At 46.9% G+C, this 25,621-nt stretch overlaps 1 long non-coding RNA gene across 1 annotated transcript; it reads left to right on the forward strand.

Moving 5' to 3' along the window:
* Nucleotides 1-13,192: 13,192 nt before the first annotated feature.
* Nucleotides 13,193-19,882, forward strand: LOC140411631 (uncharacterized). The gene is made up of 3 exons (XR_011940908.1): nucleotides 13,193-13,338; nucleotides 13,671-13,783; nucleotides 18,790-19,882. It is a non-coding gene; the product is annotated as an uncharacterized lncRNA (long non-coding RNA).
* The last annotated feature ends 5,739 nt before the right edge of the window (nucleotides 19,883-25,621 follow it).

The following is a 25,621-nucleotide window of genomic DNA, read 5'->3' on the forward strand; positions in this document are numbered from 1 at the left end:
ACCTTGAATACAGGATGTGGAGGGAATTGGGGCTGGTCAAGGCGAGGGATCTGTATTTGGAGGAAGGGTACGCCAGTGTGGAGGAGCTAAGGGAGAGGGTGGAGCTGCCGAGGGGGAGTGAGTTCAGGCATCTGCAGGTTAGGGACTTTGCACAAAAGGTCTGGAAGGGGTTCCCTAGATTGCCAGGATACACCCTGCTGGAGCGACTGCTGCTTCCGGATGTGGAAGGGGAGTGAAGAATTTGGGGTATATACAAGTGGTTGGGGGAGCAGGGATTAGATTTGCTTAATGTCACGAGTACAGTGAGAAGTATTTTTCTGCGAGCAGCTCAAACAGATCATTTAGTATATGAAAATAAAATTAAAATTAAAATTAAATGAAAAAAATATATATAATAGAGCAACACAAGGTCCACAATGTAAATACATAGACACCGGCATCGCGTGAGGCATACAGGAGTGTAGTATTAATCATGTCAGTCCATAAGAGGGTCGTTTAGGAGTCTGGTAACAGCGCGGAAGAAGCTGTTTTTGAATCTCTTCGTGGGTGTTCTCAGACTTTTGTATCTTCTGCCTGATGGAAGAGTGAGTAAGCCGGGTGGGAGGGGTCTTTGATTATGATGCCCACTTTCCCCAGGCAGTGGGAGGTATAGATACAATGGATGGAAGGCCAGTTCGTGTGATGGACTTGGCTGTGTTCATGACTCTCTGAAGTTTCTTGCGGTCTTGGGCCGAGCAGTTGCCACACCAGGCTGTGATGCAGCCAGATAGGATGCTTTCTATGGTGCATCTGTAAAAGATGGTCAGAGCCAGTGTGGACATGCCGAATTCCCTTAGTTTCCTGAGGAAGTATAGGCGCTGTTGTGCTTTCTTTTTGGTAGCGTCGACATGGGTGGACCAGGACAGATTTTTGATGATGTGCAACCCTAGGAATTTGAAGCTGTCGACCATCTCCACCTCGGCCCCGTTGATGCAGACAGAGGTGTGTACAGTACTTTGCTTCCTGAAGTCAATGACCAGTTCTTTAGTTTTGCTGGCATTGAGGGATAGATTGTTGTTGTGACACCACTCCACTAGGTTCTCTTTTTCCATCCTGTATTCTGACTCACCGTTATTCGAGATCCGACCCACTCTGATCATGTTGTCAGCAAACTTGTAGATAGAGTTGGAACCAAATTTTGCCATTCAGTCGTGTGTGTACAGGAGGCGAGCGGGTGGTGAAGATCAAGGAGAAATGGGAAGGGGAGTTGGGAGGGGAGATCAAATGGGGAGTTTGGAGTGAGGCTCCGCACAGAGTAAACGGGACCTCCTCTTGTGCAAGGATGAGCGTGATACAGTTTAAGGTGGTGCACAGGGTGCATATGACTCGGGCGAGAATGAATGGGTTCTTTCAGGGGGTAGCGGATGAGTGTGAGAGGTGTGGGTGGGGACCAGCGTATCACACACACATGTTTTGGGTGGGAGTGTTTGCGGTCTTAGCCAGAACAGTGGAGATGGAGGTGGACCGGACCGTTTGGTGGCGTTATTTCGCATTTCAGAAAAGCCGGAACTCATGGAGAGAAGGAAGGCCGATGTCATGGCCTTCGCCTCTCTGATTGCATGGTGGTGACCTGTACGACTTCCTGTGGTTGGAGAAGATACAATATGAGTTAACGGGCTCTGCAGGGGGGTTTGAGAAAAAGTTGGCGGATGTTTGTGACGTTGTTTGAGGAGCTGTTCATCGCAGGGGGCAGGGGGGAGTGATGTGTTAGGCAGGTCGGTTCGGTGTGGACTGCACTTGATGCAGCGATGCGAGAAACAGACCTCTAACACTGTAGAAGATCCAACACGGTTTTATTGAACGATAGAACTAACATACATATTTAACTGTGGGTCGACACTATACTGAACTGACTGGAGACCTTGTACTAGCCTGACCAGTCTCTGACTCGTGGACTCTGACTGTCTCAGTGGCTGGGTCCAGAAAGAGCGGGAAACCTAGTGCCCTCTGGCTTTATAGTGGTGGTGTCCTGTCTGGTGATTGGCTGCACTATGTTGTGTGCTTACTGGTCATCCTGTGTGTCAATCACTGCCTGTCTGCACTTCATTATATACATGTGTGGATATTATGACAGGGACGGGGGGGGGGGGGGGGGGGGGGGGGGGGGTGAAAAAGGGGAAACAATTTGTACAGGTTGTAGAGTTGACTGCTGGGAAGTATGTTTCCCGCGGTGTTTATGTGTTGTAACCTGTTTTCGTCCATGTTTGTAATAAAATACTTTCAAAAGAAGGATAGATTGAATGACAGAAAGGTTTGTCTAACATGACAAAATGTATTAGTGATGGGGCAAGAAAAGTAACAAAGAAACAAAAACTGTGTTGAGAGCCGATGTACGATTAACTGGGAACAAAAATAAATGCAAAGAAAAGGAAACAAAATGGAGTAGATTATGGCCTGAAATTGTTGAACTCAATATTGTATCTAAAGACAAAAGGTGAGGTTCTGTTCCGCAGGCTTATTACGTTGAGCTTCACTGTAATAGTACTAAAGAGTTCGACAAGCTTCCATCTGATTTTCAATATTTTCCAAGGTGACATTTCCCAACACAAAGTTTCAGATTTTCAATTTGATTGCGTGGAGTTAAATTGACATTGAAGAGTGAACATTGATGTGTTGGGTAGGCTGGGTCGATGTGGACTGCACTTGATGCAGTGTAGCGAGAGACAGACCTCCACCACTTGATAAGATGCAACACGATTTTATTTAACATCTAAACTATTATATATGTTCAACTGTGGGTTGACACTATGCTGACTTGACTGGAGACCTGTTACTAGCCTAACCAGACTTACTAGCTACCACATGGTGCTTGCACTGGCCAGTTCACTAACTCTGACTGTCTCAGAGGCTGGGTCCCGAGAGAGCGGTAAAACTGGTGCCCTCTGGCTTTATAGTGGTCGTGTCCTGTCTGGTGATTGGATGCTCTGTTCTGTGTGCTTACTGGTCATCCTGTGTATCAATCACTGCCTGTCTGCACTCCATTGTATACATAGATGTATATTATGACAAACATCACCTAGGCGTTGAGCATAACTAGTACCAGAATAACACAATTAAATCTAGGGTAATTGTAGGGTCGCACTAGCACTGGATAACATGGCTCAGTCCAGTGTCAGTGTATGGTTGCACAAAATTGGTGAAATAAGCTCAAAATAAGTATTTTTTTCAAACTGCACAATAACATACCTCACAAAAAAACAATTTAATTGATTCTATTTGTTCAGTGACTGTCGCTAATGCTACTAATGATGTAATGCGACTGACTCCCTGGATGATTGATGTGTGGTAAATATAAAGCTCCCTTCCTGTGCCTCTGCCGTGTACGAGTCAAAGACTTTCATCTTGGACAGAATTCATCCACTGTCACAGAAAATGGGGCAGCTGACTATTCTGCTGATAAAAGAGATTTACTACCCAATTCTCGCAGTTGTTGCTGTTCCTGGTGAGTTATTGTAATCTGTTTGTTGTTACTCAGTATTCATGCACTCCTTGTCCTTCCTGCCTGTTTGATGAAGTATGTTGTTTCCTGGAAAACTATGCCATACAGCCAAGTGTTGTCAGAATGAACTGGTGAACTCCTTGACCACACTTACTGTATTCCCTTACTCCGATAACCTCACTGATGTTACAATGGTTTTTAAAGAATGTGTGCAAGAATTTTAGTGGATTTCATCTTGTTATCCGTTACAGAGTGTGGTGCAACCGCAATCTATTACTTGCTTTGATTAACAATCTTGTTGTGCGGGGTCCTATAGGAAACAGTGACCATAACATGATCAAATTCCTCATTTGGATGAAAAGTGAAGAAGCTTGATCTGAAACTAGGGTCCTAAATCTAATCTAAGAAAACTATGAGAATATGAAGCGTGTGATGGCTCAGCTAGATTGGGGAACTTCACTGAAAGACATGATGGCCATTATGTTCTGGACTCGCAGAACAAAAGAACATGAAGTTGAAGTGCATGGGATTGAATGCAAACAACAACCCAGGTTTATTGAAGAGCTGTTAACTGTACAAAGGCTTGAAGTCGACTGAGGCAAAACCCATGAAACAACCATGATGTCACAAACTATGCATGTGACCAGACTCTTAAAGTGACCACACAACAGTACAATGACACCCCCAAATATATCCCTCCCCTTTTACTTATAATATCTCAAAACAACAATTAACCATCGCACTTTTACATAGTCATCAAAACATATATATACGAGGCAGGTAATGAATCATTACTCCGTTAATAGGAAAGGCAATCTGGTGGACATCTATTCTACACTGGATGCCTGAGCACTTCGGGGATTTAATTGTTCTTGTCCTTAGAGGTATTCTCTGGGTCTTCAGAGGATGCCTCTACCCTGGAAGTTGTTATAGTCTCTTTTGAGAAGGAAGACTAGGAGCTGCAAGCGGTTCTTCGGCAATCTTTGTTTTTACTGATTGCCGGAAGTCGCAGTCACACAATCAGGTTGTATGGCTGGTGGTTCATCCTGAGGTGGTTCCGACATGCACGGTACTGACACATTGATGTGCGTCGCTAAAAGCTGATCTGCGTGTTGTCTCCACTCGCTCACCTTCAGTTTGTACTGTATAGGAGACAGAGCCAGTTTGAGCCAATACCGTTGCAGGAACCCACTTCTCAGCAGTAGTATAGCACAGTGCCAAATCGTGCTCCCCTTTTCAAAACAAGCGGCTTTTGGAATTACGTTCTCTTCTTGAGATCTGCCACTGCTGATTGCGTTCTTCTATCTCGAATGTCTCCTATGGTAAGAATAGATCAAATGTAGCTCTTCGGTTTTTCTTCAGTAGTAGTAAAGCTGCGGAACGCTGAGTAGTCACGTGTGTGCTGTTGTGAGTCGTCACCAATAAACTGTAGCGACGAATTGAACCTTGGCCCTTGGAGGCTTTCAGTACATGCTTCAAGGACTAGACAAAACTTTCACCTAAATCATGGATGGGTGGGTGTGGTAGTCACCACTGTTTGTATAATACGTGTATTAGAGGTAATACGGTAAGGCTCTTGTACTACAGGTACGGGGTAGATCCCTGCCTGCTGGCTCCGCCCAGTAGGCGGAGTATAATGTGTGTGCTCACCGAGCTGCCGCCATTTCGGTAGCAGATGCAGAAGGCAACACATCTCTACTGAATAAAGCCTCGATTACTCTCTACTCTCGTCTTGTCGTAATTGATAGTGCATCAATTTATTAAGCAGAGATATTACAGCGATGTAACTATGCATCAAGCCAGATCACCTACAGCTACACCCTCAAGCAGACACCGCCACGTCGGCCTTCGACCATTGGTTAGCTTGCTTTGAAGCCTACATCGGATCAGCAACAGAACAACCCTCAGAAGCACAGAAACTCCAGATCCTGTACTCACGGGTGAGCTCCGATATTTTTCCCTTATCCGGGATGTGCCCAACTACACTGAGGCCATGGCGCTTCTGAAAGGGAACTACATCCGGCCAATCAACAAACTCTACGCCAGGCACCTCCTGTCCACGCGGCAATGACTCCCCGGTGAGTCATTGGACGATTTTGGGCGTGCCCTGCACATCCTGGCGAGGAACTGCGATTGCCAGGCAGTTTCTGCCATTGAACATACTGAACTCCCCCAGCCAACCTCAAACCTGCGCCGCGCGGCAGCCAGCCAACCCCGGGGGGCCCCAAGTGCTATTTCTGTGGGCAGACAAAGCACCCCCGGCAACGCTGCCCGGCGCGGAGTGCAATCTGCAAGACCTGAGGGAAGAAGGGACATTTTGCTGCAGTGTGCCAGGCCAGGTCGATCGCCACTGTATCCAGGCCCATTGTTCCTGCACCCCCCACGTGCGACCCGTGGACGCCGCCATTTTCGTCCCATCAGACCTCGTGCGGCCCGTGGGTGCCGCCATCTTTAATGCCACCCGCCATGTGCGTTCCATGGGCGCCGCCATCTTCGGCGCCATTTTGGATGGCGTCTCGGGACCCCTGTTCGTCGGGCACGTCATCTGGCCACTTATCGCCCGCCACCACCGCTGACTAGCCCGTGGCCCACCAACACCAGCTGCAGCTCGCCTCCATCACGCTCGACCAGTCCCGGCCGCACAACCTCGCAACCGCGACGACGACGGTGAAAGTCAATGGCCACAAGACGCCTTGCCTTCTCAACTCTGGGAGCATGGAGAGCTTTATCCACCCCTCTATGGTAAGGCGCTGCTCCCTCACGGTACACCCCGTTCCCCAGAGAATCTCCCTGACCTCCGGATCCCACTCCGTGGAAATCCGGGGGTACTGCATCGCCACTCTCACCGTCCAGGGCGTAGTGTTCAGCAACTTCCGGCTCTACGTCCTCCCCACCCTCTGCGCTGCCTTGCTACTCGACCTGGACTTCCAGTGCAACCTCCAAAGTCTAACTCTAAAATTCGGCGGGCTCCTACCACCCCTCACCGTATGCGACCTTAAGGTCGACCCACCTTCCCTGATTGCAAACCTCACCCCGGATTGGAAACCCGTCGCCACCAGGAGCAGACGGTACAGTGCCCAGGACAGGACCTTCATTAGGTCGGAGGTCCAGCGGCTACTGCGGGAAGGCATCATTGAGGCCAGCAACAGCCCTTGGAGAGCCCAAGTGGTAGTTGTAAAGACTGGGGAGAAACACGGGATGGTTGTTGACTACAGTCAGACCATCAATCGGTACATGCAGCTCGACGCGTAGCCCCTCCCGCGCATATCTGATATGGTCAATCAGATTGCACAGTACCGGGTCTTCTCTACAGTGGATCTGAAATCTGCCTACCACCAGCTCCCCATCCGCAAGGCGGACCGCCAATACACTGCGTTTGAAGCAGACGGCCGCCTTTACCACTTCCTTAGAGTTCCTTTCAGCGTCACCCATGGGGTCTTGGTCTTCCAACGGGAGATGGACTGAATGGTTGACCGGTACGGACTGCGGGTCACCTTTCCGTACCTAGATAACGTCACCATCTGTGGCCAGGACCAGCAGGACCACAACGCTAACCTTTTCAAATTTCTCCACACTGCCAAGCTCCTGAACCTCACGTACAATAAGGAGAAGTGCATGTTCAGCACCAACCGCTTAGCCATCCTTGGCTATGTTGTGCAAAATGGAGTTCTAGGGCCCGACCCCGACCGCATGCTCATGGAACTCCCCCTCCTAATCCCCCACTGCCCCAAAGCCCTCAAATGATGCCTGGGGTTCTTCTCCTGTTATGCCCAGTGGGTCCCTAACTATGCGGACAAGGCCCGTCCACTCATCCACTCCACAGTTTCCCCCGATGGCTGAGGCCCACCAGGCCTTCAACCATATCAAGGCTGACATCGGCAAGGCCGCGATGCACGCAGTCGACGAGACCCTCCCCTTTCAGGTTGAGAGCGATGCATCAGACGTTGCTCTGGCCGCCACCCTCAACCAGGCAGGCAGACCCGTGGCATTCTTTTCCCACACCCTCCATGCCTCCAAAATTCGGCACTCCTCTGTCGAAAAGGAGGCCCAAGCCATTGTGGAAGCTGTGCGGCATTGGAGGCATTGCCTGGCCGGCAGGAGATTCACTCTCCTCACTGACCAACGGTCGGTTGCCTTCATGTTCAATAATACACAGCGGGGCAAGATGAAAAATGATAAAATCTTAAGGTGAAGGATTGAGCTCTCTACCTACAATTACGAGATTTTGTATCGCCCCGGGAAGCTCAACGAGCCCCCCCGATGCCCTAGCCCGAGGTACATGTGATAGCGCACAAGTAGACCAACACCGGGCCCTACACGATGGTCTCTGTCACCCAGAGGTCACCCGGTTCTTTCACTTCATAAAGGCCCGCAACCTACCCTACTCCATTGCGGAAGTCAGGGCGGTCACCAAAGACTGCCAGGTCTGCGCGGAGTGCAAACCGCACTTCTACCGTCCAGACCGAGCGCACTTGGTGAAGGCCTCCCGCACCTTTGAACACCTCAGCATGGACTTCAAAGGGCCCCTCCCCTCCTCCGACCAAAACACGTACTTCCTGAACGTGGTCGGTGAATACTCCAGATTCCCCTTCGCCATCCCATGCCCCGATATGACGTCTGCCACAGTCATCAAAGCCCTCAATAGCATCTTCACCCTATTCGGTTTCCCCGCTTACGTCCACAGCGACCGGGGATCCTCCTTTATGAGTGATGAGCTGCGTCAGTTTCTGCTCAGCAAGGGCATTGCCTCGAGCAGGACGACCAGCTAGAACCCCCGGGGAAACGGGCAGGTGGAGAGGGAGAACGGGACGGTCTGGAAGGCTGTCCTGCTGGCCCTACGGTCTAAAAATCTCCCGGTCTTCCGCTGGCAGGAAGTCCTCCCCGACGTGCTCCACTCCATCCGATCGCTACTTTGCACTGCGACTAATGAAACCCCCCCATGAACGTCTCCTTGCCTTCCCTAGGAAGTCCACCTCCGGGGTTTCGCTCCCAATGTGGCTGGCAGCTCCAGGATTCGTCCTCCTCCGCAAGCACCTGCGGCTTCACAAGGCGGACCCGTTGGTCGAAAGGGTACAGCTGCTGCATGCGAACCCGCAGTACGCCTACGTGGCGTCCCCCAACGGCCGCCAAGACAGTCTCCCTCAGGGACCTGGCACAAGCTGGTTCCCCACCCCCCCTCCGATTGCCCCGCCGCCACCCATCCTCCCCCCAGCGTACCTCACTACAGCCCCCGCCCCAGGACAGCGCATCAGTGGGAAGGTGTCGATTTTTTTGTGTTAGCTTCTGTGTTGGCATGGTGGCACAGTGGTTACCACTGTTGCATCACAGCTCCAGGGACCCGGGTGACTGTCTGTGTGGAGTTTGCACATTCTTCCCGTGTCGGCGTGGGTTTACTCTGAGTGCTCTGGTTTCCTCCCACAATCCAAAGATGTGCAGGTTAGATGGATTGGATATGCTAAATTGTGCCTAGATGGGGTTACAATCATAGAGAGGAGGATGTGATCTAGGTTCGGGTGCCCTTTTGGTGGGTCGATGCAGACTCGATCGGCTGAATGGCCTCCTTCTACACTGTAGGGATTCTTTCCTATACCACCCAGCTTCAGATAGTGTTCAAACTGCTGAGCCATGAATTGTGGGTAGTTTCAAGCACAATTTGTTCTGGGTTCCCAAATCTGGTGAAAACCTCATTGCGCTTTTCGATGGCTGGTTCTGCAATTGTTGACTTCATCAGAACCACCTCTGAGTGTGCGCCTACGATGTACGATGACCATGAACATGTGCTGCTCATACAGACCAGCAAAATCAATGTGTAGACGTTGCCAAGGTATTTTAGGCCACTCCCATGTATGGAACGGGGAAAATGGTGGTGATATCTTTACCCGCACACATGACCGGCACAGTCTTGCCTTTTTCCTCGATCTGGGCATTGATTCCTGGCCACCAGAAGTAGCTCCGTGCGAGTTCCTTCGTTTGAACCATACCTGGGTATCCTTCATGTAATTGTTCTAATACCCTTGGTCACAGGTTTGGAGCAATTATTACTCTCATGCCCCACAATAGGCAGCACGGTTCAATTCCGTAATAGCCTCACCAAACAGGCGCCGGAATGTGGTGACTAGGGGCTTTTCACAGTAACTTCAGTTGAAGCCTACTTGTGACAATAAGCGATTTTCATTTCATTTTTTCATTTTTCAACAAATATGTTTATTGAAAACAATTAGTCTCCCACTATATACAGGCACAGAGGTATATCATACACATATTTACACTTTGACTCACGTGTCCTCACTGCCAGGGCCCTGCACCCATGGCCCGGTGCTTTTTCCCCCTTGGTCGGGCTTTGCGCACTCCTGTGCAGTAGATTCCAGATGAGCCATGTGGCCCAGAAAAGATCACCCGTTAAAGGGGGCCACACTATCACATCCCTCCACCCTTAAGTCCCTGAACAATATATATATCACAGGTTAATAACAGAAAAGTATTTACAATGAGAGCAGAACCACAAAAAAGGGGTAGCACGGTACAGACTTTAATAAGGTAATTCTTCAGGTGACCTCCTGGGTCTGGTGTAGCGTCTCAGTTCCCCGAGAGGTTCCTCCACCAGTGTCTTCATCAGCAGCAGGAGCTGGCAGCAGGTCATCATTCATCCTCCCTGTCCTTGCTCCAGGCCACAGAAGCAAAGAAACACACGGCCTTCTGGCATTAAACTTGAAACATTCAACAATATAATAAAGTCACCAGCAATCTGCAAACACAGTTCTTCAACATCTTCAAGTTGCTCAGTCAGATCAATCCACCTCGCTCTCCCTCCTGTAGCTCCCAGCAGTAGACCCCTCAGCAGGGGAAAATCACACCAACGATGAGCACACAAGAAGAGAGAAAGAGTTTCCCTTCCCCTTCTCCAGCACTGGCAACAGGTCATCTTACCTTTCCTTGCTCCAGGCCACAGAAGCAAAAGTGGCGCAGAAAATCAACACACAGCCATCAGGCATTTGCAGCTATCAGCAGGAGCAATCAGCAAACACAATCTGAATCACGGCTTGAGAGCTATGGCATGCCAAGTACTTATTAGCAATAGCCTTCAGCTGCCAACCTAGAGGCTGTTCACAGTCAAAGGAAGTTAAAGTAACCTTCAGCACATAACTAAGAACTGGGCTCTGTCCTGGAAAGTTTTGAGAGGGCAGACAGGCAGCAGTTGTAGCTGTCCCTGTTATGGGTATCCACAATGTTAAAAAATTCATTGAAGTCCTCATTTACTAAAAGTCCTGCAACCCCCTCCTCTGGCTCAGGTGCAACCCCCCAACCTGGAATACTTCAACCCTCTGACCAAGCCGAACCCCCTTCAGAAGTCCCCCCCCATCAGCTGCCCAGGCATTGGGGCAACAGCTCCAGTTAATTCCCAGGAGGCTGTGACATTTCACCAATGAGATGCAAGTTGGTGCTAATTAGGTTCAATGATATGCAAGCTACACTTGAGCGTGATCGGAATCGCCATCAGGAGCGGGCCAGTGAGATAGCAAACTGATTCTGCTAATCTCGATTTAGGTTAGACCTTTCCTGCTATTTAACCGGTGTACAACGGCCCGCACCAGGAGAAACAGGGTGGTCAAATCCCACGCCACGTTTAACCTGTAAATCTCAGATTTGTCTTGGGGTTTTTCTCTACTTCCCACACTGGAGTCGTTAAGTGATTTTTAAAAAAAACTGGAGCTGCTCTGTTTGACGCAGCAACACGCTTGAATATGACCCTTCCTGTTACACTTGAAGTAGACAAAATCTTTGCAATGGCATATCTCTTTGGAGTGTTCTCCCCCAAATATGTAACACTTATCAAAAGCTTCTATCCACGATTCTATTCCTGGGATCTCTGTTCAGCCTCCACTGCACCTGTCACTTGGGTTCTCGCCTAACAGCTGTTCTATTCCAAATCAGATTAATCTCATCTTCCTGCACACACTGTAGCTCAGGAACATCCTTCTCAGTGCATTCAGTGGCTTGACCTATTTCTATCGCTGTATCCGGGCATATTTTCGATTCGGCGAATAATGTTCTTTGTACATTGATATTGTTGATATCACAAACCAGACGGTCACGCAGCATGTCGCTTAATGCCGACCCAAATTCGCAGTTGTCAGCCATTTGGTGAAGTCTGGCTACAAATGTTGAAATTGTCTCCTCTGGGTCCCGAATGGCGGAATTAAATTTCTCCCACTGCAGTATAATGGATGGTCTGGGGCTGAAGTGCTCTTTACAAGTGTCACCAATTGGTCAAACGATTGTGTGTCTCGGGCCTCCGAGAATGTTACATTTCTAATGAGGGTATATGTCTGGGATCCACATACGGTGAGCAAAATGACCTTTTGTTTATGTGCCCCAGTGATCTCAATAGAGGTAAAGAATTGCCAAAGCCTCTCAATGTATTGGCTCCAGTCTTCGGCCCCGAGTTTCCCTATTATTGGCAGCTTTCCATTCACTGTCTTTTCTGCCGACCACAACTTTTCTGTATTTTTGAAATCTCCGATTCAACCCCTTTCCCACAAATTTCAGAACTTGCAGTCATTGTCTGATTTACTATCGTCGCCAATGTAATAGTGCGAGATATCACTGAGGTTTCCTGTGTAGCAAAGAGGTTTATTGGAAAGAACATTGAGGTTTAACTATATACAGGCACAGAGGAATTTCTCCCTGACTTTTCTACTTGACTCCCGGGTGAATGCTGCCCGGGCCCCTACTCTCACAGCCACACGCTTTTCCCCATTAGTGGGGAACAATACAATAGGCCCCGAATGGGTCACATGGCCCATGAATGATCACCCCTTAAAGGGACCACGCTACCACAGTTTTGCTACCGGATTTCTTGGGTTGGCCGAAATTTCAGAGGACAGAAATAGTTTTACTGCCACAGGTACTATGGAAAGCAGGGATTCTGATATTCTCAGAAATCTTGTCAGCTAAGATATAGTAATGAAATATTTCTGCATAATACTTCCAGTTTTGGGATTCTTCCTCAAATGGGCCAATGGCGCCAAACTGTCCCGCCAATTTACAGTAATACCGGGTTCTGCTCGCAACTTCCCCACAGGAACTTTCCTTAATATAAATGGTCTAGTTTACACAGTAATATAAGTCAATTAGCAGATTGACTTAGACTGAATGCGATGAAAGAAATCACTCTGTCTCACTCTACTTCTGTGCCGTAATCCAACCTCACACATGGCGAGCTCTGCAGCCTGACTTCCTCAGGGTGCTGGTTCTAATTTTAGGTGTGGGCCCTTTATTTTCCTGCCCCACAACCTTACTGGTCCGATGCCCGGTGTATTCAGCTGACCTGCTGTTGATTCTGCCTCAACGTCAGAAGCTTCAATTTTCTTTTCTTGTTTGAAAATAATTTTATCCGTTCCTCATTAGCAGTTTTCATTTGACCCTGTTCTGCTCTGCATGCCCAGGACAAAAGGATATGAAGTTGTAACACATGGGGTTGAATGCAAAAGCAACAAAGATTTATTGCAGGTGTTAACTCTACAAAGGCTTCATCTCGACTGAGGCAAAACCCACAAAGCAGCTGATGATGTCACAAACATGTGACTCGACTATTAAAGTGACTAGGCAACAACAACCCCAAATATATAACAATGGTGGATAGGCAATGGCTAATAATATCCTTTCTGGCACAAAAGCACAACAGGAAAAGTGGCCACCATGGTTACATAATAAATTAAGGATATTATTAGATCCACAGTGGAGTCCAATAAAGTTGCTCGAAAAAGTAACAAGCCTGAGGACTGGGAGAAGTTCAGTAATTGCAAAGTAGAACAAAAAGATGGATTAAGTGGGGAAAAATAGAGTATGAGAGCAAACTTGTAAGTAATATAAAAGCAGAGTAATAGCTTCTGTAAGTATATCAAAATAAAAAGATTAGTGAAGTACGCTTCATTCTTAATCCTGTTTCACATGGTTCTGTGTTGATAATCACACAGAATAGATTACAATGCTCTCAACCAGGATCTTCATTTATATATAAATTAGATTGTGTTAGGTTTCCAAGATAATGGCTCCAATATTATTCCTGTCTCATATGGCTCAGTGTTGATAAAGACACAGAATAGATTACAATGCTCTCAACCAGGATCTCCGTATATATATATTTCAATTAGATAGTGTACTTATGTTCTCTCTTCTCTCTTTCTAACAGCAAACGTAATGGCAATTGTGATACTCGCCCGAGGAAACTGTGGCCTTTCCAAATGTATCTCTGTCTATATGGTAGCCATGGCAACAGCAGATCTACTGGTCATGATAATCAATGTAATGCTATACTATATTATAAGTTATCATTTCCCACTTTCTTTCCTGTCACAGACACCCGTGTGCAAATTCATTCTCTATATGGCTACTGCAACCTTTGATTTGTCTGTTTGGTTCACTGTTTCCTTCACATTTGACCGTTTTATAATTATCTGCTCCCAGACATTTAAAACAAAATACTGCACCGAGAGGACTGCGGCTCTGGTTATAACAATGGTCTCTATTCTGATCTTTATAAAGAACATTACTGTATTGTTTGCATATGAATCTGATCAGATGATTAACAAATTGTGGTGGGGCTGCCGGGCAAATCTGGCATTTTTTTCCTCACCTTTTGGTGCAGCGTGCATCTGGTTTCACAGCATCTGGCGTGTCTGGCTCCCATTTACCTTATTCATCCTGTTTAATTCTTTGACAGTCGGATGTATTTTGCTGGCCAGCAGAGCCCGTAAGGGACTCCGGGGTCACAGCTCTGAGAATCAGAGTGATTCAGAGATGGAGAACAGAAGGAGATCCATCATTTTACTCTTCACTATCTCGGGCAGTTTTATACTGTTGTGGCTGACAGCCAATGTGAGCTTTGTAACGACAAGGCTGACAAACACAAATTACTATCGAGGTGACCGCACAGATCCTGCGTACATCGCCACTGAAACTGGAGCTATGATGAAGTATTTGAGTTCCTGTCCAAACACGTGTATTTATGCAGTTACCCAGAGGAAATTCAGGGAAGAGTTGAAGAAGTTGCTGAAATCCCCCTGGACACTGATTAAAAGTTTGTCGAAAAATGAAACAAAATCAATCTCGAATTCACTTTGGTACATATTAGGCAAACAAAATAAGTTTTAAAGGTTATTGTAATGTATTGGTAAACATTAGAAAGAAGGTAGTTTTAAGGGTGTTCAAATATCGTTTCTGTTCCTGCAAGATTAAAACGTATCGTTAGATTCATGCTGGACAAAGGTGTTTATCTGTGTGTGGGGTTGGTTTCAATTCCATTGTTCTTCGAGAGGACTATGGAGTGAAGAGTAAATAAATGGGCAGTAGTTGCTTAGCAACTGGGGCCCTGGAGGGTAGAGATGCTTTTAAGTTTTAGTTTAGCTGAATTTGATTCCAGTTGGAGATCGTGAGAGGGAAAGGAGTTTTTGCAGTTATGCTAGATGCAGTTAGCTTTAGAATACTAAAGAGCGAACAATTCTCCCAGCCTTTTAAAAACATTTAGAGTAATTTGTGCCGGCAATTTGTGCCGTGGCCAATCTACCTATCCTGCCCATCTTTGAGTTTGTCGGTCTGAGACCCACGCAGACACGGGAAGAATGTGAAAACTCCACACAGACAGTGACACGGGTCCGGGATCGAACACGAGTCCTTGGCACCGCGAAGCAGAAGTGATAACCACTGCACTACCATGCCACCCAATCTCTCAGCCTTGCAAGAAGAAAAGCTTTACTGTGAAGTAATGGTTAAGAAAACAGATGTTGGGAACCTAAAGTACGACTTGTTAAGGAAACTAGAGAAATGAAGAGAGGTTTCCTAGAAGACGGGACATAACGGAATAGAGAAAATTGGAAACCAGAACAGATTACTGTTCAGTGAATTCACAGAGAGTTGAAGAGGCATTGGATTGTGCGAGGCCAGAAGGACATCTACAGTAGTACAAAAGTTTGTGAGAAATTACTATTGTTTGGTAGACATTACTTGAAATAATTGTGAAAATTGGTGGCAGGACCTCGGAGTTTGTGTAAAAGCCTTGAAGACAAAGGACACCTGAAGGGAGAGGTGTAAAACCTGAATTGAAACCTTGATGGAAGCAGCAGAGAGAAAACATAATTTGAAAGAAGTTTTGAAAGTGTGACTTTTTTAATGTGCAATTTGAAATTACTCTTGTGGAAACCAGAGTTCAGTGAGATAAGGTGGCTCACAGTATAAGAATTTTCTGAGGGTGTTTTGAGGAGTAATCCACCGACATTCATGTGGGTTCAGAGAGGAGTGCCTCTGACCACAGTCATCTGTGTGCTTAAAAGAGACTTTGTGTGTTAATGAGACTATTTTAGATTAAGATGTACTTTGTAATCCGTGTTATTGTTAAATTAAAGGGGTGTAAAGAAGTATTGTACTATAATCCAATTTTTTCATGTTTAATAAATGTTTTTTTCTTGTTATTAAAACTAGTTAGCAGTCCTGTGACAGTGTTCTTCCACATTTTAGAAGAAAAGTAAAAGTTGCTGCATTTGGAGCCAGGTTCCCATCCTGGGATCGTCCCATCCAGTTACAACACAAACTGGGATTGGAGCAGAGATTAGAATTAAATTCCAGCTCCTATTTTAGTTGAGTCTTTGGTTTTCTCCTCATGGCCAGCTCAAGCCGCTTCTTGTATTTGTTTCCTTTGTCGCCTTTATTCCCCCAAAAGGCTGCAGGTTTCTCCATTTCATTGACTCCTGTCAAATACAGACATTCCCTTTTGGTAACGCACGGTAATGGCAGCACGGTCGCATTGTGGATAGCACAATTGCTTCACAGCTCCAGGGTCCCAGGTTCGATTCCGGCTTGGGTCACTGTCTGTGCGGAGTCTGCACATCCTCCCCGTGTGTGCGTGGGATTCCTCCGGGTGCTCCAGTTTCCTCCTACAGTCCAAAGATGTGCAGGTTAGGTGGATTGGCCATGATAAATTTCCCTTAGTGTCCAAAATTGCCCTTAGTGTTGGGTGAGGTTACTGGGTTATGGGGATAGGGTGGAGGTGTTGACCTTGGGTAGGGTGCTCTTTCCAAGAGCCGGTGCAGGCTCAATGGGCCGAATGGCCTCCTTCTGCACTGTAAATTCTATGATAATCTATGATTGTAAGTGTCAACGATGAAGTGAACTTTAATAGTGCACTAGATTTGGTCTATTTATCTGTAGGTTATGAGGTTGGCCTATACTCCTCAGTATTTTGAAGATGAGAGGTAATTGTTTTTGAAACATGCGGCAGGGACACAATGGTAGACATCATTGCAGGCCACCCCCTAACCCCCATGTTGCACAGCAGCCCCCAACCCCAAGATTCCCTGGTCACAGCCCCCCACCTCCAATTATGGGGGTGACACAAACACCCCCCCAGAGTCTCCTGTAATAGGAGTATCCCCCGGGTCTCCGGTAATAAGGGGACCCCTCCAAGGGACGCCTGTAATAGGGGACCACCCGGAATCCCTGTAATGGGGGAACTACGCCCAGGGATTCCTCTAATAGGAGGTCCCTCCGCAGTGTCCCCTGCAATGGACCACCCACAGGGTCCCAGTAATAGGGGCCACCCCCCAGGGATCCCTGTAATAGGGGAACTTACCCCCAGGGAACCCTGTAATAGGGGGGAGCACCCATAGGTACTCCTGTGATGGGAGTATCTCTACAGGGACCCTCTGCCCAAAAGAACCCCCTCCACAGACCGCCCCCCCACACTCAGAACCCCCACACATCAAACCCGCTTCACACACAGACCTTCCCCTTCCCCATAGACCCCTCTGTCCCAGACAACAGACCTTGTGTGGAAGCTAGAGTGTGGTCCAGACTGGGGCCATGGGAAGCATTATCACTGTAGTACTTACCTTGCAGCTTCACATGTCCTTTCCTCGAAGGTGATCAGCTGTGCCTGAGTCTGACTCCCACAGATTCACTGTCTGCAAATCATTCATGGCTTTTGAGTGGTGGTTTGTGATTGACAGCTCGTAAAACATATAAACCATCTGCCACTTTGCTCCATTCATATCCATTCATACTTCAGTAGCCGAAGTGGTGAAACCCCAATGTTTATAAACATTGCCCACATCAAAGAAATGTAAGTTGTGCTAAATGCATTCCAATCAGTAAAGCCTGTGATTTCACTGCACTTACCTCTCTTTGATGTGCGCAAACATTCCCTGAACTGTTTCCAATGCTTATATATCTTTCTTGAAATATGAAGACCAATACTGTACACAATACTCCAGATGTTGTTTCACCAATGCCTTGTACAACTGAAGTTGCCCTCAACCATCTGAACTGACAGGACCTCCACTTACACTCTCCCCTCTGTCTCTCCGCTGGACCAAATCGAGCACAACAGATGAGAGAGGGCACAGCCAATCAGAGGGATGCGTGAACTTCGGACACTCACCCAATATGAAGAAAGAGCAATTGTGCTGGCCAGGGGAGGAGCAAGAAGGTGAAGGGGAGGTCACTGAGCAAACGTGGGAACCCTCAGAACACACAGTCATTCCTCAAATCTCGGGCGTCATTCTCCGACCCCCCGCCGGGTCGGAGAATCGCCGGGGGCTGCCGTGAATCCCGCCCCCGCCGGTTGCTGAAGTCTCCGACACCGGAGATTCGGCGGGGGCGGGAATCGCGCTGCGTCGGTTGGCGGGCCCCCCCGCTCGATTCTCCGGCCCGAATGGGCCGAAGTCCCGCCGATAAATTGCCTGTCCCGCCGGCGTAAATTAAAGCACCTATTTACCAGCGGGTCAAGGCGGCGCGGGCGGGCTCCAGGGTCTTGGGGGGGGCGCGGGGCGATCTGACCCCGGGGGGTGCCCCCACGGTGGCCTGGCCCGCGATCGGGGCCCACTGATCCGCGGGCGGGCCTGTGCCGTGGGGGCACTCTTTCCCTTCCGCCTCCGCCACGGTCTCCACCATGGCGGATGCGGAAGAGACTCCCTCCACTGCGCATGTGCGGGAAACTGTCAGCAGCCGCTGACGCTCCCGCGCATGCGCCGCCCCGACATGTCATTTCCGCGCCAGCTGGCGGGGCAACAAAGGCCGTTTCCGCCAGCTGGCGGGGCGGAAATTCCTCCGGCGTCGGCCTAGCCCCTCAATGTTGTGGCTCGGCCCCCAAAGATGCGGAGCATTCCGCACCTTTGGGGCGGCGCGATGCCCGTCTGATTGGCGCCATTTTGGGCGCCAGTCGGCGGATATCACGCCGTTTCGGGAGAATTTCGCCCCTCATGTAAGTAAACATCATTTATCCCCCACGATGTACTAATGCCATCTCCCTTCCCTTGCAGAGTAATCAGACAAGCATCCCGGAATATCCTCGCATACCTTGGATCCCACCAACCTGAGCAGCTCGGAGGAAGAATTCTCGACATCATCATGTCAACCACATCCTCTATCAGCACAGATACTCACACCTTTGTAGGATTGAGCAATAACCAGGCTTCCGGTTCACTCACTAGTGAGCACCTCACACCTGATGATCCAGAGCAGGTGGAGGCAGGGATGCTCCAGTGAGCCGGCACTCGGAGGGATGCCTGACCCCAGTCTGCTGAGCCCCTGGCCAATGATGTGCCCCTGGGTCAGGCCATCACAGAGTTGCTGCAACTGTAAAGGCAGAGTCACGAGCATTGGGAGGGAATGACAGCAACCTTCCTCGAATTGCAAGAATAGATTGTTCAACTGCTATGACACCCTGTATAAGAGTTTCAGAGAGCATATAGTAATGTTTGGACAAGGAATCACAATTTATTGAGGAACAAAGTTTATACTTCACAAAATAAAGCAGTTGATATCAGTTCAGATGGTTCTTGCTTTCCAATGTCTCTGGTGATTACAGACAGTGCACTATGCCTTATCCCTTCTCTCCCCTATGTCTCCCTGAAATCTGTGCAAAGAACCTTGTGAAGTCCATTCGTTTTACTCTCTGTAGCCAGGGCCTCTTCCTGTATTGTGATATTGCTTTCATGCTTAGATCCTGCTAATTCATCTGTCAATACTTACATTAACTTATCAATTGTGATCATTACCCATGGGAACGACCACAACCGGATAACCTTAATACATAAACAGGCCATTGTTAATTTTCTTTCCTGTATCATATGATTCCAGACCTGGCCCCAACAGTGGCTAGGTTACTGGACACAAGCCCCAATATTTTAGTTTATTTTGTATGACTGGGCAGAAAGAATGATTCGCTCTAGAACTTGCACAAATAAATAGGGATTTGACATTTTTAAAACAAAACTTTATTAGGAATACAATACTAAACTCTTTAACTTCAAACCCCAAAAGAACAGCTTGTCATGTGAGAGTATGTTGAGGCAATGGGTGTTTATCAAACAGCTGTAGTGGGTGTACCTTTAAGAAATGGGTGTCTGTAAAATAGCTGCAGTGATGTCAGTCTGTGGGTGGAGCTGGGCTACTGCCTGCTTTTACTTTCGTTTTTGAGCTGGCAGCTCCAGTGTGTATTTGGTTTCATTTTCATAACTGGAGCCAAGCCAAACAAGGTGTAATTTTGATCTTTCTCTGCATAAAAAGAATGTCTTCAGATCACTTGCTAATTTAAAAGCGATAACTGCTCTCAGTAGAGAATTTAAACATGCTGTCTTTGTTAAAGAGGGTATTTGTCTTATGGATGTTGCTGGGAAAGATTAAGGGTTACTTATAGAGTACTGTATTCTTTGGGGGAAGTATTTGAGTTGATAGTTGCAAAGATATTTACTGTGTGTTTATAAAATGTTAACTGGATTCATATAATAAACATTGTTTTGTTTTAAAAGTACTTTAGATCTCTGTTGCATCACACCTGTAGAGTGGGCCCTTGTGCTTCCCATAACCAAAATCTATTAAAAGTAATGGGTCAGGTGAACTCCATGATACACTTTGGGGTTCTCTAAACCCTGGCCTGTAATAAGCTTACAAGCCCTCCTCAACCACTACTACTCAATTTCCTATTAAACAACAAGAAATAACACATACAGCTCTCAATACATCTTAGAATCAGCATGGCATAGAGTAATACTTGCTTTCCAGAGCAGATTTGGCTTCTGTTAGAATTGCATCAGACTCTGGCTGAATATCTTCAAAAAGCAGGTTCACCTGGCATTCACCTTGTTCTCAGACAAGACTGCTCTGCTTTAAATATTGTTATTCTTTTCAGAACTATCCTACGGGGAGAGAATTGTGGACATGGTGTTCGACAGATCAGACTTCAATTCCCCTCCAAAGCTTTCTCAAAATGTTTCACTGAAACCTTTAGTCCACCCAGCAATGACATCATCTCCCCAAGCTGGAAAAAAAATTAACTCACCAGGGTCTGTCAAACCCCAATGAAATAAAAGTGCATGATCCCAGCCTGAAGAACATATTCCTCTGCTCAATTTCACATTCTGTCTCCTAAAAGTTCCCAGGCTCTGCAAAGCAGGATTATTTGTTAAAGAGCATGACTACTGCAGTCAAACGCACGATAACCCCAGGCTTTCAACCCTTAAATTGCCCAGTACTTTGAATCCAATAGCCCTAAAATCCTCCATTCGTCACAATGATCAATTTCTGACTTACGGCCCATATTAATTTAATTGATGTGTATTTTTCAAAGCATCTTCTTTGATCACAATTGATAACACAGTTTGGACCATTTCCCTCTACTTCCCTTTCCTTTTCTTCCATTCACACCATCCATTAACATCATCCATTCACACCATCAATCCCCATTCCATTCATAGAATCATAGAACCTAAAGCAGGGACGCAGGCCCTTCAGCCCAAACTGGTCCATGCCAACCAACAAACCCACCTAAGCTAACCCCATTTGCCTAAATTTGGCCGATATTCCTCGAACCTTTCCTATCTATGTGTCTGTCCAAATGCCTTTTAAATGTATTCAGTCTACCTCAATCACTTTCTCCTGCAGCTCATTCCACATACATTCTACCCTCTTTATAAAAAGATTGTTCCTCAGGTTGCCATTAATTCTTTCCCTTCAGGTGGCACGGTGGTGAAATGGTTAGCCCTGCTGCCTCACGGCACCGAGGCAGGTTCGAACCTGGCCCTGGGCCACTGTCTGTGTGGAGTTTGCACATTCTCCCACTATCTGTGTGGGTCTCACCCCCACAGCCAAAAGATGTGCAGCGTAGGTGAATTGATCATGCTAAATTGCTCCTTAATTGGAAAAAATAACTGGCTACTCTAAATTTGTTTTTAAAATCTTTTCCCTTTAACTTAAACGTATGCCCTCTAGTTCTCAATTCCCCAACCCTGGGAAAAAGACTGACTGCATTCATCCTATCCATACCTCGATAAAAAAATCACCCCTCAGTCTCCTACGCTCCAAAGAAAAAAGTCCTAGCCTGACCAATCTCTCCCTATAACTCATTCCCTTGAGTCCTGGCAACATCCTTGTAAATCTCTTCTGCACTCTCTCCAGTTTAATAACATCTTTCCTATAACAAGGCAACAAAAACTGAACACAATACTCCAGGTTCAGCCTCACCAATGTCCTATACAACTGCTACATAACTTCCCAACTTCTATACTCAATGCCCGAATTGATAAAGGCCAGCATGCCAAAAACCTTCTTCACTGCCCTATCTACCTGTGACTCCACCTTTAGAGAACCGTACACCTGAACTCCAAGGTCCCTCTGTTCCCACGATACTCCCCAAGCTCTTATCATTCACAGTGAAAGTCCTACCTTTATTTGATTTTCCAAAATGCAACACCTCACACTTACCTGTATTGAACTCCATTTGCCATTTATCAGCCCACTTCCCCAGCTGATCAAGATCCTGCTGCAATTTTTGATACCCATCCTCACTGTCTACAATATCATCTATTTTAGTGTCATCCTCAAACTTACTGATCATGCCTTGTACATTCTCATCCAAATCGTTGATAAAGATAACAAACAGCAATGGGCCCAGCACTGGCCCCTGAGGCACACCACAGGTCTCCAGTCCAACAAGCATCCTTCCACCATTACTCTTGATTCCTACCATCAAGCCAATTGTATATCCAATTTGCCAGCTCTCCCTGGATTCCATGTGATCTAATCTTCCAGAGCAGACTACTATGTGGAACTTTATCAAAGGCCTTAATGAAGTCAGTCTTTGTGACTCTGATTGAACACTAGTCACGCCGGCAATATTTCCTCAGACATCTAAAATTAATCTAATTTAATTTACTAGAAGCTTACACAAAATGCACATGAAAAGAAATACGCATAACTTGTGAAAAAGTTCAAGCAGCTTTAAAAAGTTCACATTTCCCACAACTGCAAACTCCCTTTCACCCTGTTAACCACAGCCATAATGACTGCAGTTTGAGCTTGAATGGCTTATGGTTGACCTGCAATGGAAGCTGAGACGACTGACATGGTTGGGTCCACGTGTGCTGACCATCAATTACATGCCAGCATGAATGAGCTCCAAGTTCTGTGCAAATCCCTGTGCAAAACTGCTGCTAGACTAGCCAATACTGCTTGGCATTACATGCAGGCTTTCTGGCTCACCTTCCAATGTTCGAGCGTTTCCTTGTTAGATTAAGGGAGTGGGCCAAACTGTGGCAGATGGAATTTAACGTGGATAAGTTTGAGGTCATCCATTTTGGTTGGAAAAATGGAAAGGCAACCTATTGTCTCAATGGGGAGAGACTTCAGGATGCTCCTGGGCAAAGGAATCTGGGTGTCCTCGAGCATTAGTTGCAGAAAACTAGCATGCAGGTAAAGCAGGTATTAAAGAAAGCAAATAGAATGTTGGTATTTATAGCTAAAGGATTAGAGTATAAAGGTAAGGAAGTGTTGCTGCAACTACACAAGACATTGGGGAGACTGCAACTGAGTATTGTGCACAGTCTTGGTCCCACTATTTGAGTATGTAGTGACTTTGGAGGCAGTTCAGAAAAGGTTGACTAGATTGATTCCAGAGATGAGAGGTTTGTCTTATGAAGAGAGATTGAGCAGTTTAGGGCTATACTCTCTCGAGTTTAGAAGAATGAGGGGATATAAAATTGCGGTATAAAAGATGATGAAATGTAAGGATCAAGTAGACATGGAGTAGATGCTTCCTCTTGTGTGGCATTCTAGAATGAGAGGTTTTGGTCTTGGGATAAGGAGTAGCAAATTTTAAACAGAGATAAGAAAGAAACTACTTCTCCCAAAGGGTCATGAATCTGTGGAATTCGCCAGCCCTCAGTGTGGTAGATTCTGGGGCAATGAGTACATTTAAGGAGGAGTTAGACAGAGTTTTAATTCGTCATGGGTTGAAGGGTTACAGCGGATGGCAAGACGGTGGAGTTGATATCATGATGATATCAGCCATGATCATATTGTACAGTGGAGCAGGCTCGCAAGGCTAAATTGCCTACACCTGCTCCTAGTTCATATGTTCTAAGAAAGAACTATTCTGTCTAATTCCACCTACCAGCTCTTGGTCTGCAGCCCTGTAGGTAACAAAGCCTCAAGCACACATCTGGTGTTCTTGATTAATAAGAGGGCTTCTTGATTAATTCAAGGATCAGGGGTTATGGGGAGAAGGCAGGAGAGTGGGGAGGAGGAACATTTCAGCCACGATCGAATGACGGAGCAGACTCGATGGGTCAGATGGCCTAATTCTGCCTCTATATCTTATGGTCTAATTTAGCTACAAAGTGTTGCCTCCCCTCAAGCAGGCCACTTGCCATGTTTAGCTAAAATCAAACAACTTTACACACAAATCAGTCGTCAGCGAGCAGATGTAATTGTCTCCTTCGTCTCTCCTGTGTGATAAGAGGATGTTGGTGCGAGGGGTCAGCCATGCCTTCTGCACCATCATGACCTATAACCCTTCTCTGAGTTTGCTTGCCTAGTTGAATGAATACTTTTCGAGTCAAGTCATTGTTGAAGGAGGGTGTTGTTCGCAAGCATCATAGATTCAAATGATTCGTTTGGAAATTAAACTAAAATCCGTTTAATTTAAACCGCTGTGAGTCTCAGTTTAAAACAAACCAGAACTGTCTGAGAATTAGAAAGGTTGAGAAGGCCGGTTTGTTCTGAAAGTACAAAGATAAGCCTACAGTTTAACAGCAATTCAATTTGAACTTTCCAAAACATTTGAGTCAAGAAATTTGTTGCGATTGGGTGAGCAACACATTTCACAAAGTATTTCTTTTAACTTTGCTTTAAGTAGCAAGTATTGGAAATTAAAATTTGTTTAAAGGGAAAAGTAGGATAGACAAAAGAAATGAAACTCCGGCAAAATTGAAGAAAATAGAACAAAAAGTGACACAATTGTGTGCCCTGTTTTCTCCACCCCTTTCGGTTCTGCAAACAGTTGACAGCAGACAGTTGATTCAAATAAAACCCTCCACACAGCTTTTGTTTTCAAAGTAGCCCATGGTTTAACATATTAACTCATCGGGTTCTTGATCAGAGCTGAACTGGATTGCTTGGTTTTATTTGTAAATTGATGATGGCGCTTTCCAGCTCTGCGTGAAGCCAGCAGTTTGGGGAATTAAAGCACAGAATAAACGACCTTTCAGAAAACATCCAAGTCCGCTTCAAAATTACAATTGATGAATATCTGGACAGGAGTTGCTATTTCGAGCATTTAAAATGGAATTTACTTGGATGTTTAACAGAAAGAACAAACAAGCAAAACTTGTTAATGTGTGGAATCAAACAGAAATGTTTGATTACTAGTTTAAAGATATTGCCCGGGATTCTTCAAAACGGCGGTAAAGTGTTAAGTGTTGACGCTGGCATAAACACCGGAGTGTTTCACGCCAACGTCAACGGGCCTCTTGGCCCAGCGATTCTGTGGTCCACTTCTGTGGAGTGCTCTGCGCTGCTCCAGCTGCCGATATGCGGCACTGCACTTCCGGCTGCAGGTACGGCATGTGAGTGGCGGCCGCGGGACATGCTGGATCTCCACAGCGGGCCCGCGCGGAAGAAGGTAACCACCCCGCCCCCCCCCACAGATCGCACGCGCCCGCAAATCAGTGGCCCCCGATCGCGGGCCTGGCTGTCGTGGAGGTTGCCCGCCCCCCCCCCCCCGCACCAGAACAGCCACCGCAGCTGCGACGCCGAGCTCCAGCCGGGTAGGACCAAACGTGAACCACGCCGGCGGGAACTCGGCCGGTGGACCGC

Source organism: Scyliorhinus torazame, chromosome 4, assembly GCF_047496885.1.
Source record: "Scyliorhinus torazame isolate Kashiwa2021f chromosome 4, sScyTor2.1, whole genome shotgun sequence".
NCBI lineage: Eukaryota > Metazoa > Chordata > Chondrichthyes > Carcharhiniformes > Scyliorhinidae > Scyliorhinus > Scyliorhinus torazame.